General features: G+C 39.0%; 1 long non-coding RNA gene across 3 annotated transcripts in view; it reads left to right on the top strand.

Moving 5' to 3' along the window:
* The first annotated feature begins 285 nt into the window (after positions 1-285).
* Positions 286-12,470, top strand: part of LOC118215558 — a 67,487-nt gene continuing 55,302 nt past the window's right edge. The window contains exons 1-3 of one of the 3 annotated variants that reach the window (XR_004762843.1): positions 286-360; positions 890-1,047; positions 6,416-6,476. This is a non-coding gene — a long non-coding RNA (uncharacterized LOC118215558). Of the gene's footprint in view, positions 457-889; positions 1,048-6,415; positions 6,477-12,470 lie in introns of those variants that run through there. The other 2 variants (XR_004762841.1, XR_004762842.1) reach the window with 2 other exon arrangements.

The following is a 12,470-nucleotide window of genomic DNA, read 5'->3' as shown; positions in this document are numbered from 1 at the left end:
CATTTGCTATTCCATTGACTCGTATGAAGGTGGGGAGTGCAAACTTTAAATGGATTTCTCTCAGAAATGGGAAATCGTTTTCAGGCAGCCGCACCACAGCAGGTCTGGCTAGCACATGATACAAGTTGGTCAAGGTTTATTGAAAGGAAGAAAACAGTCTGGGTAGAAGGCAGCTAAGGACTGTGATTGGAACTCAATGCAGATAACGAGCTACAAACAATATCCTTCATTTTGGTCGTTATCATCTCTTGTCCTGGTGTGGCCTCGGGCCGACTACAGAAAACCATTTCTGTTGACTGAGTGAGAGCTAATAGACCTGCTCTGGGTGATAGTGTCCTTATGGACTAAGAGAGAAGTTAGGTATGTCCATTTCAGTATCCTATGTTGAGGTCTGAAGGTCGGCAGTCTTTCCTCATTCAGATTTTTTGTTGGTGAGATTTCCCTAAATCTGAAGAGGTGGGTCTTCAGTTTTTATCTGAGAATATATTAGAGGAGTACAAGCTGTGGACATTGAAATCATTTGTAACCCTGGCTTTAAAGTAGTTTGCATTTTATTGTTTAACAATTCATTTTCATTATCTGTTTTAGTGTTATTCTATATTGTTTTATGCCTTACTATCTTAGCTTGGAACCTTTTACTTTCTTGTAATTGTAGCTCTTATTACTTTGATTATCTTGCTGTAAAGCACTTTGTGCTGCAATATACTGTATGAAAGGTACTAAATAAGGAATTTGTTTCTTAAATTAGTTCACTTATCGTTTACTTTACATTGAACGTGTGGAAGTCTCACAGGCAGATGCAACTCTTGAGACTGTCTTTCGCATGCATGTTAAAATGAATAGCATTTGTGTCAATGTTTTCTGAAAGTAATTTCCATATATTGTACAGATACGGCAACAGTGCACCAGTAAAACCGAGGAGAGCTGTGCAATGCAGTTAGACTATTTTCTTTTACTGGACGTCAGGCGCAAGGAGTCGGAGGGCCCACACTCCAGTACATGAACCTCTCCCTGCTGTGGAACAGATCAATAGACTCCACATTCATGGTAGGTAACTCCCCACAGTCTGCCTGTTAATGACTGCAGTATCTCACACCATCTGTCATATTCGATGGGCATGGCAGGGGTCCACTTCAATTGTGCCGAATTAAAAACTTTAATTGTCAGCTCCTGCTCCTGCCATCCTGGCAGCCTGTCCCTTCTGCTTTTGATAGAGCTTCATCCCCCCCACCCCCCACTCCCCCAATACCTCCTCAGATTGCTAATATCACCGGGCACTGCCGACAGAGACATGTTCTTCTATTACCACACAAGCTGTGAATTCAATGATACATATGTTACTGTAGTATAGCTGGAAATGGGATTTGTTTATTGCATTTAAGTTAAATGAAATTGTTTCCTATTTATCTTTCTTAAATGCAATTTAGATGAAATGTGTGGACACATTTTTTAACTGCATATGACATTTATAACTAGTCTATAGAGTATGTCTATATACACACAAATACAATTATAACGTGTGCGTGTGCAATGTATAAATGTGTACTGCAAGGTATATACAATATTGTGTACTTTTCACCTCAAAGGAGGCGAGAGGTATACAATGTTTCAAAGAAAAAGTACTAGAAATATTCTCACCTGCCATGGCTTTGACAATGTCTCTTTCTCTCTGGGAAATCTTATTCTGTAAAGTGCCGGATAGTTTGTGCTAGCAGGCATGTCACTAATCACTACAAGGCACATGCTCATTGCAGGTGCCCTCCTGGGTTCATGCTGGCTAAAAGGTTAGCATGTCCATCATCCATGCATGTTGGCATAGGGTAGACAAATGCATGTGACATGTACGCACGTGCTGGCATGTAAAGGTCAGGGCTTTAACTTTTCTTGATGGGATATAGGAGGCAGGAACTTTGCTTTTATCATAGTGTGCAGTCACAGACGTTTGTAACTTGAGAAACACCATTTGTTCTGTTTGCTGAATTTCCCACTGAATGCAGTTAAAAGAGCTATTTTAACTTCCCAATGATGGGGGGATTTGCATACCTTTAGAAACTATACTGTACCATACAATGCCAAGTACTGTATTCTGCTGAAACTTTTCCTTTTCTATTTATGGCAAGCAAGGGAAGACAAATTATCTTGCATCAAGACTAATGAACCCTTTGTTAGATTGCTGCTGAATTTTTAGCTCAGATCCTAATGAAGAAGACTTCCAGTGAAATTCTGTCAATACGTTCACCTAAAGCTGCGCAAGTTCACAAAAAGTGACAAATGAATTCACAGCTCAGAACTTGGAGGCAGGAAAGAGCTGACAGTTCTATGCACACGGCTGTGTTGTGTGTTTTCCCCCCACGGCTCTCCAGATCACAGGCCAGCATGGGCTAGCGTTTCCTGTGCATTGTTCCGTGAAACCTTGTAATGATTGCTGTAAGTGGCTGGGGTACCAAGTATTGAACCAAAAGTGATACATAATTCATCAAAAAATTTTGTTTCTAAAATTTCTTAGTTTCTCAAATATGTTTTGTTTGAAAATATTTGACGCTCAGTCTAGCTATATAACGGAAATTTCCTCTTGTTATAATGAGATACTGAGCAAAAATAATTATTTCACCGCGACAGCAATGCACTGCTGTTGTTTTTCAGACATGTTTGTGTGCAGAGTCACTATGCCAGGCCCTTTCCATCTGCAGGACAAATCCATCCTACAGCGTTATGCCCTCCTCCCTCGCCATCTCTCTGCAGCCCATCTGATCATACTTTGAGCCCAAGCAAATAGCTTCAGCCCAGATTGTGTTAAAAACCCAGACTGTATTTAAGGGCTGTATTCAAAGAGTAAGCTACAAGCTTTTTAGTGCAAGGCCAGGTTGGTGGATAGTTCCACAGCTCATTATACATACTGCATAGATACTAGCTCTAAACTTCTCTCATCATTTCAATAGTGAAAGAAATGGCGATGCTCAGATTATTAACCAGATTATTCCTGGTCACTGCTCCAGCTCTGTTGCTATGGGCAACAGACCGCTTTAACTTAGAAAGATATTCAATATCATTCCTCAGAAAGAAGTGTGGTTCTCCTAAACAGGAGAAATGTCAACCCCCCACCCCCCAGTCCCCCCCTCCCATACCTAGAAGCAGATCCAAACAACAGGTGAAAGCTGCAAGCAGCAGAAAGTGAAGCATGCAAAGAGCAGCACTTAAATTTCACTGACTGATTCTTATCCTCATCTTTATTCATTTCAAACATCAAGTGTCCCTTCAGTGTTGCATTATAATACATTTTTCCTATGATCTGTCACTCGCGTAGAGGACTGCTCCGCCGGTAACAGCCTCTGGGTGGTTTTGGGCCAGTGCTTAACTCTGCTAATGTTAGCAGTTAATAGTGAAACCGGTTAATCGCAACATCTGTATTCTGGAAAGTCTCTGCCTGCCTCAGTCCTGTTCCCATGTTCTGTAGATCTCCAGGCTTAACATGTCCACATGCTGATCAAGTCTGCTTGATCAGGATGGTCTCTACTTGATTAGCTATGACCAAAACATGTCCAACAAGTACGTTTAGGTACTACTTAAAAATAGCCAAGAGTGAGGATGAGTAAACTTAACTGTCAACACTCACTGAAGTCACAGTGAGTCATAAAGGAATCTCTGCTCTTTGGAGTAAATTGCATGCTTAGTGCAGATTTGGGCCAGAAAAAGAAAAAACATTCAGGATCAGCCAGAATAGGGTACATAACAATATTATTATTCTTAAATGAAACTAAACAAAATTGAAATGAGGTGTGAAATATTGTCATAAATAAAAGCTGCTGTGGAAAAAACAAACAAATGAAAACAAAAAAAACCCTCTTAACGCTAGTCTAACTAAAACCAAAGTGAATTAGAATGTGGGATTGAAACTAAAGAAATAAAGACTAAATTAAAAACATAAAGAAGCTTCAGCAGCTTTGGTTCACAAAAAACAGGGGTATTTAAATTTTACTGTCGCATTCCTGTATTGTGTTGCTCCTCTGGCTATTGGAAAAACTCTGGAGGGAACATCAAATACCACAGAAATGTAACCACCTCCATGGTGGTTCCCATAGTAACCTTAATATACTTCCATATTGAAGGCCTACCTTTTTTTACTTTGCTTATTCAGAAGAACCCTGAGAGAAGGTTACGTCATAATTCAAAAAGAATGAAGTTATTTTGGCAGGAGTATAGTGTGAAACACAATGGGACAGCTGTCAAAAATGGTTAGGTTGTAAGATCGGTTTCCTTAAAGACTTCAATAGCGCAGACAATTGTTTTGTTTTTTTAGAAACTATCTATTAGCTGCAATTGCATAAACAATAAATGGGGGAAGTTATATTTTGTTGAATGTTGTTCTGAAACAGCAATCAATAAACTATTTCCCTTGAAGCATTTTTACTGCTGTGTTGAACATATAATTGTTTTCTCAGTTATGTTTAATTAGGGCTGTTTTGTTGTTGTTTTTTTGGTTATTGTTTTTTTTTTTTTTTTTTTTAATAATCCCTTAGTTGGACAACGTATGACCCCCACCCCCAATAAAATGTGCTGTGCTATGTATCTTGTCTTTGGCCAACAAAATTCCAAACTCTCCCTCAGCTAGGTATCACCTTCATTCATAGTCATCAGAATCAGACAATTTCAGTTTTTAATGCACAGATGATGCCTGGAAACATTAATGGTAAGAGGAAAATATATTTATAGTCATTCAAATTAACAGATCACAACAGTACAATTGCTGTACTGCTGAACACTTTTTAGATTTTTAAGAGACCAGCTTCTTAAGCACTGTAGAATGTGGCCTCTGAATCTTTTAAAACGATGCACAGAAAGGTCTGCAAACAGATCATCAGTTTACTTACAATTAAATGTTTCCTGGTCTTGTGTTCTAAATGATGTATTAACAATTTTAGTCCTAACTCAATAACGTAAATGTTGTGATTACCAAAATTATTTGCCTCTCTATTGCAATTAGAATAGCACATGGAAGTGATAATTATATCTGGTCTAAAGCCACTTCTATCCACACATTAATTGCTATAGTTTATACTGGTGACTGATAATTATTCAGTTATCAGTATGCATAACGTACCAGGATAAGACCGTTTGGCCCTAATGCACAGACAGTACTTGATGAGACTTGTTCGTTTTATTATGACAAACACTGAAGCACTGCAATGATGACATGCTGATTATGGAAATGACTTGCAATCTGAAATGTACAAGTCATTGTTCATCAATCAACAATAAAAGCTCCAGTGAATTTAATTATCAGTAATTTCATCATTATTTCAGTCTCTTAAATGACAATGTCCTTAAAAAATTAAATGGTGCATTTAAGGAGCGACGCAAATCCATGTAACACATAGCCAGCTGTTTCAATTAATATTGGGCTGAAACCTAAATTTATTATTTATTGTTTGAGTGTCGACTAGTATATTAAGAAAAAATACCGATGTAATGAAAGAATAATTCAGAATTTAATCCAGGACTGCAAATTTGGAGGCAGACAATAATACCATATATTACCCTTTTTAATGCAACAAAACTTGTATATGGAAAAGTACTGAAGTTGCAGATGTGTGACACATGATGTGGATGACGTAGGATTTGTGAACCTTTTTATTTCTTGTGTGAACAGCCCTTTAGTCTTTTGTAAAACCTGGTCAGCAGCAGGTTTAGTTAGTTCGGGACTCTTGAATCCTCTAGGTCACATTTAAAGCATGCTGCAATCAGGATTAGCATGGGACTGTACTAACAAGTTAGAGGACACACTGCAATCAGGGCGAAGGCAATTTGATTTTGTTCTCCATCCAGGTAGTATAGAAAGTTTCAAGAAAATCCCATGCCAGTCATCTTGAAAGCACACTGCAATTGACCCTTTAAGTCTGGTGTGTGTGTGTATATATATATATATATATATATATATATATATATATATATATATATATAATGCTGTGGGAAAATAATGTGGACCCTGACCATAGCAAATTAGGTACCTGTTTAAGAATGCCTGCTACACTGAGCAACATCGTATTTGTATTAGATCAGTTCAGCTTTTATAAATGCCACTGCATGTAGGAGGGATACTCTAAATCTGATCCTAGCTCTGTTTAAAGTTACAGGTAACTTTGGGTGCTTCTATGCCATAGTGCATTTTAGCTTGAAGTTCAATTCAAGTTTCCTTCAAATTCAAAGGCAATGCGTTTTTGAGCTAACTGTACATTTAAGAAAATGGGGCACAGCTAAAATATCCTATAATTTTGTAAAAGCAGCTACACGTCTATCCATGTTAATTTTGTCTCTTTAATGGGAGAATGGGCTGATGAAGCAAGTCATTGCATGTTTTGCTCTAATCTGCTCGCAGCTTGTGTGTTTCTGTTTGATATGGATCTTCTTTCTGGTTTAGCAGTGGAATTTTTCCTCGGACAATAGAGCGGTGGACTTGGGGCACATGGTGGCTCACACAGTATTTCAGGAACAGCCACAGAGATGGAAAGAGACAGGGAGAGATGGAGTTGGATGAGCAGAGGCAAACATTTCCACTGATGACCCCCTGCGTATCAAAGGTACATTTGAGAATCAATTACATTAGTCCCAGGTAAAGCATTCATTGCACGGTCAAAAGCTTTCAAGTGGCATCTGATTTGAATCCTGCCATTTCTTAAAGAATCTCTCAACTGCAGGGATGGGATTTATTTTGAATTTAACTTGTGATGCTTTCACTTGCTGCCAAAGCATGACTGACAGTGGTATTGTGCACAAATCAAACAAATTTATAGTTCTGAAGATTAGCAATTTGATCAGACATTTGAAAGAAAGACTAAAAAGGAATAGACTCTAAAGGATGATCTTTTTTTCCTGCAGAAGAAAGGAAGGCTTAATTCAGTATATGATTGTTTCTTTGATCAAACAAAGTGCATTACATTTCATTATAGAATTCTTATCTTAAAAGGGAATTAATTTGGACTCCACTAGGCTGTATCTGGGCTGTGAATTTATTTGGTGTAATGTCCTCCCCACGTAAAATATACTTTTAAAAACTTGTGGGAGAAAACCGTGCCATGGAGACTACCTGAATTTGTATTTGCTTCTCTGCTATTCTGGGAGATAACTTATCAGCCTGAGCTTAGATAATTACTCTTCTGTATGTAAGAGGAATACAGATCTCCTAAGGCTCATACAAGTATTTTAATGGCAATAACCAAAGAAGGAAACTTCAAAGACAAGAATGTGATGGTTAGTTGCAATCCAGATCAAGTGGGCGTACTTATGCATGTACATCTGCTGCTGATTGCTTTTCATTTTGACATGCATAATGAGAAATCGTTTGACGTACAGGCCCCAAAGTGTATCGCATCTGAAAGAGAATCCACTTCAGCTTCCATTTACTGAGGAGACAGATGATGTCATTAACAACGAAATTAACTGTTAACATGAACATGCTCTGCAGTTCTATAGTCTGGATCAAATCATAAAGTTAGGTGCTCTAGCTCTACAGCCTCCTTTATAGTTGCCATCTCCTCCCCGCCCTTTTAACAGGACTTTTGTGGAATAGAGATTGGTTGTGTCAACTAACTTGCAGCAGCCAATAAAATTGAACAAATGCTTCTATTGTAAACTCCTGACAGTCATTTTATGGTTACTTGTTTTATAGGTCAAATAAATAATGAAATATCTTGACAGTCAGTATGGAAAGACGGGCTTACTCCAGAACGGAGTCTGAAAAAGCAAGTGAAATGAATAAGCCTTGTTTATAGTCTGAGGCTGAATTCAGAGTGAATTTGCACTCATTCATATTGTTTTTTTCTTGTAGTCTATTTTTGGCAAAGTCACCTATTTCTGCTCAGTAGGGGTTGCTGTCTGCGATTCATGAGGCCTCGGTGCGTTAGGTATGAGAGACATATTAAATGTCATTTTATATTAGTTTATCTATCTGCCCAGCTGGGCTGTTGGACAATCTATTCAATGGTGTGTATGTTGATTAAGATGTCCATAACACACTTTAAATAAAAACTGTTATTTTGCTCTGTCACTCAAATATAAATAATATTATATTTGTATATAATATTATTATATAATAATAATAATAATTATTATTATTATTATTTTATATATATATATATATATATATATATATATATATATATATATAATGTGAATTACATATCTATGTGTACTATTAAATGCATTTATATGGAATTACTTAAAAATGATATTCATTTTTTTATATTTAATAATTATAGGAACACATTTAATATAAAAAAAAGATCTTAAAAAAATATTAAAATATGTTCCCAGTTTCCTGATTTTGTGTCACATTTGTGTCATATGCCAGGCTTTTAGTTTTTCCAGTGAAGGGCAACTCTTGACCTCACAGACATGCAAACAGATTAGTTCAGGTACACGTCATCAAACTCAAGAAGCCATTTCAATTTGCATTTCAAAGATACAATAAAAATACAGCAGTGCATGGAAATACCAAAAGTAAGAAGAACAGTAAATTGGAAGATGCAGCTTTTGTTAGCATTTCAGCTTGACTTCACCCATGTTAATGGATCTCCTCCAAACCAGTGAGGGTGAGGTGGATGGATCCACCCAAAGAGAGATGCACAAGCCCCCCCGCCCCCCCTGGGGGGGCCACACGCACGCACATCCGCCGCTCTCGACGGCCATTAAACACAGCGTGGAGGACGCATCTGTTACCGTGTCCATCTGTTCTCGCCGAGTCTTCCGCGGGGACATATGCAGGGATTGCCACCAGAGACCCGCTGTGTGCCGTCGTGTTCCGCCGTGTCCAGCCATCCACGGCGCCGCCGCTGCGAGTCTGCACGTCCCCCCTCCTGAGGCGCTCCGGTCCGTCACGCGCCCGCACCCCCACCCCCGGCGGAGGCGCCAGCGCCCGGGCACCTGTTGGGCAGGTCACAGTGTGTGACAGTAGCCACCAGAGATCCTGCCTCGTGTTGATAAATATGCAACACGCCTGGTTAGCCAGTCAATCAAGCCTCCTGCTTCTCCGGCTGCAGCCTGAGGAGCGGCGCTAAACCGCCTTTGATTAATTCCTCGTGTCACGCAGCATATTGGGTTTGTTTTCTCGCTACACCCCTTGTTTTTTTGGCTGACTCTACCCATTCATTACAATTACGGAGCAGCTTTCCTCTCTTGTTTAAGAAGGCGGCACCCTGTAATTTATGCCCGTATTGTTGTTGAAGCAAAATATGGAGTGGACGTGCTCGCTCCCACAGGTAGTTTCCGACACCATGGAACATAATGAAATAAAAAGTCATGCTGTAAGTGTGGCCAAAGCCATCTGGAGAATACGAATGGCTTGCAGAGCCCCTTGAATATTCTATAAGGAATATTGCATGTACCACAAACAACTGTAAACAGTCACCATCTGACAGATGGCCACAAACAGCTGGCTGAACATTTTCATGGATGAGGGCCTAGTAGTCAAGGTTTCATGACAGTATACAGAGTATGCCTCAATAATGCCATCATATGACCAGTCATCACTAAAGGGTAGTTTAAGCTGGAATTCTATGTCTTCTTATTCACTAACTGGCCACCACTGCTTTTTGGTGGCATTTTAATGTCAATACTAGCTTCAAATCAAAGGTGAATAGGTTATGCCACTGGCTTTCATATCTCTTGATTTACATTTGGTGGGTGGGAGAAATTTTATACTTATTATACTTTTTTCTGCTACATTAAATACAAGAAAAAATGTGTTCATTAATATCAGTTCTGTGGCCATTTCTAATATTGTTTAACACCTGGATACATGTTCAGCCACCCCAGATGATGCTTTTAAAGCTTCTATATTACATTGTAATAAGAAATACATTCAACAGTAATTGAGTTCCAACAATAAAGAACTCCTCCAAAGATGTGAATGCTTGGTGCTACAAAAAGATTCAGACAATAATGCTCATTTCTTATTTCAATTCCGCTTAAATAAAAGATGAGAACAACCCTTTGCTGTGCAATCTATATGTAGCTTTCCCATAAGTAATAATTAGTTTTGCCTTTCAAGGGGTTCATGAGACCCCGTTGAGGTGGTCTTCAGGCTGTATTGTAGCTACGGTTGTTTGATAAAGCTTGGCCTGATTGATCTGCTGTGCCGCAGTGTGCTTTCTCATTCCAGATGACTCTGTCTGTGGCAGAGAGCCTCTTGCTTGTTGCAGCGGGCTGAATGAGCAGCGAGTGCAGGCTGTTTCCTCTGCTTATCCAGATGAAAGGAAATGTCTCCTTTGTTTAAGTGGGAAAAGCTGCCATCTCCCTGCTTCGCTACAGGCTGAATGCTACTCAGTCCAGCATCTTTTCTACATTTCACATTCTTTCTCCATTTTTCTCAGTCTCTCTCGCTCGCATGCACGTGTGCGCGCGCACACACACACACACACACACACACACACTTAGCAGCAAGCAAGAGCACCTTTCTTGTTTGGTGTATTTTCATAATTAGTAGGGCTCTTCATTGCGGTGTCATATCGGGCTGGTAGCACAATAAACTGGTGGCTGTCTGAGGGCCCCGAATACCGCGATTCCAAGATTTCAGGATGAATATTCACACATAAATATTTCCCCAGAAAGTGAGCTGTGGTTTCGCCCCGCAGGCTGAGAGATCGGAGGGAGGAGATGAACACGTCCGCATGTCTCAGGGCTCAGAAGGAGATGAAACACGTCCGTACTGATCAATGAACTATTCCTGGAACTTTTGTACCCTCTCATGTTTCTACATTTTTTTTAAAAATACCAAGAACAGTATTAAAACCAGGTGTATTTTGAATTATGATTTCTTAAAGTTTAGGATCTCTTCTGAAATTTTTTCTTATTTTATCCCCAATAGTTTTACAGTGAAAATTGATTGAGTGCCTAGTATATTTGTATGTATATTATTTATTTCATTATCAATATATTTAATTTTGTCACATTTGGCCTTGCTTATAACAGTACTGGTAAAACAGTGGGCATGGGGACCAGGTTCTGTTCTGGGAAGGAGGGTTTAATCTGAGGAACAGAAGCTGACAGCTGTATGGATTGGAGGAGGATAGTTGCGAGGGCCTATTACTGATTTTTTTCAATGCCGTGGAAAGCATCCCTCTGTCCTCCTGGGCAGATTTTAATTTCACAGCCCTCTGTAAATATATAGCATGATGCTCCATTCTTGTGATTACATTTCTGGCCAGTAGACTTCTCAGCATCTCTGCTGGAGTCTTTACCTGGCCACAGATGCTATTTGAATTCATGAGTAAAATGGTTACAATGCAAGTGGGTCACAGGGAGAAACTCGTGCCGGCCCTGCAGGTTATTCTAAATAGATGTGCGGCTTGTCAGGAGAATTATCATCTAAAGGTAACACACACGTCCAAAAATGACATCTCATTTTAAAGGCTAGTATAACAGCTGAGATTGACTTTGAGAGACATGGCAGGATACTTTCAGAGCACAGGAGAAAATAAATACAGCAACCATTTGGATGCTAATCTGGGTGCTTTTATATTACCATTGCAATATTTGGGCCAGCTTTTTTACATAACTGCACAGAGTACATCACAATACAATTTGTATTTAAATGAGTATCTTTGGAATCAATAACACTAACCTAATTAAATGGGTTACTTTGTGCTGGGTCAACATGAGGTAACTCACTTTTCTGACCTCTTCAACTCAGAACTTTCAGCTTTTGCAAACAATGATGTTTTTACATAATTGGCTATTCACAGGCACAGCGAATGTTTTTAAACAATTTTTCATTGAAATATTATTATTATTATTATTGGGGTGCAAGCACCTGAGGGGGTCTGTAACCCTATTGTTAATGTTATTTCTATTATTATTCAGCCTCCTTGCCTTTTCCAGAAAAATGGCAATAAGTCTTTTAGACATTTGTTGCATTTGTTGCATTTTATGGGATTTGGCAAGTAGGTAGAGGACCCAACACCACACCCTCGCAGAAATTTTGAAAATCCTGAATGGGGCACTATAACAAGCATTCAAAGCAAAAAGCCTTGAGAGGCCATAACTTTTGAACCGTTTACAAAACCAACACTACCAAATCCGTCTCCTTAAAGGGACCCTCGGCTGTTAAGACTTGTAGGCCTTAATATGGTGTATAAATACATCATAAAGACCACATGATTTTAGTTATTTAAAAAAAAAAAAATTATCATTCAACTCGTAGATCGCCATTTTTATTATTGTTGCAATGCACTCTGAGTTCTGATGATTTTATGGATCTTCGTTCATTGCTCTGGTTCATTGAGTGGCATTGAAAATGTCTTCTGTTCAGCCTTTTCAATTTGAGCCAGAGCGAGACATCATTCAGAAGGAAAGCACCGAGGACACGTGACCATATGGATCAAACTATCGTTTTTGGTGAAACTGAAATGTGTATATCATGCCCATTAATTTAAATGACGTAATGTTATTATTGATCCATGTCTCATATATGAGTTTAA

The sequence above is a fragment of the Anguilla anguilla genome, chromosome 16, assembly GCF_013347855.1.
Source record: "Anguilla anguilla isolate fAngAng1 chromosome 16, fAngAng1.pri, whole genome shotgun sequence".
NCBI lineage: Eukaryota > Metazoa > Chordata > Actinopteri > Anguilliformes > Anguillidae > Anguilla > Anguilla anguilla.
The sequence above is the reverse complement of the archived record's forward strand: the minus strand, read 5'-3'. Positions and strand labels throughout refer to the sequence as shown.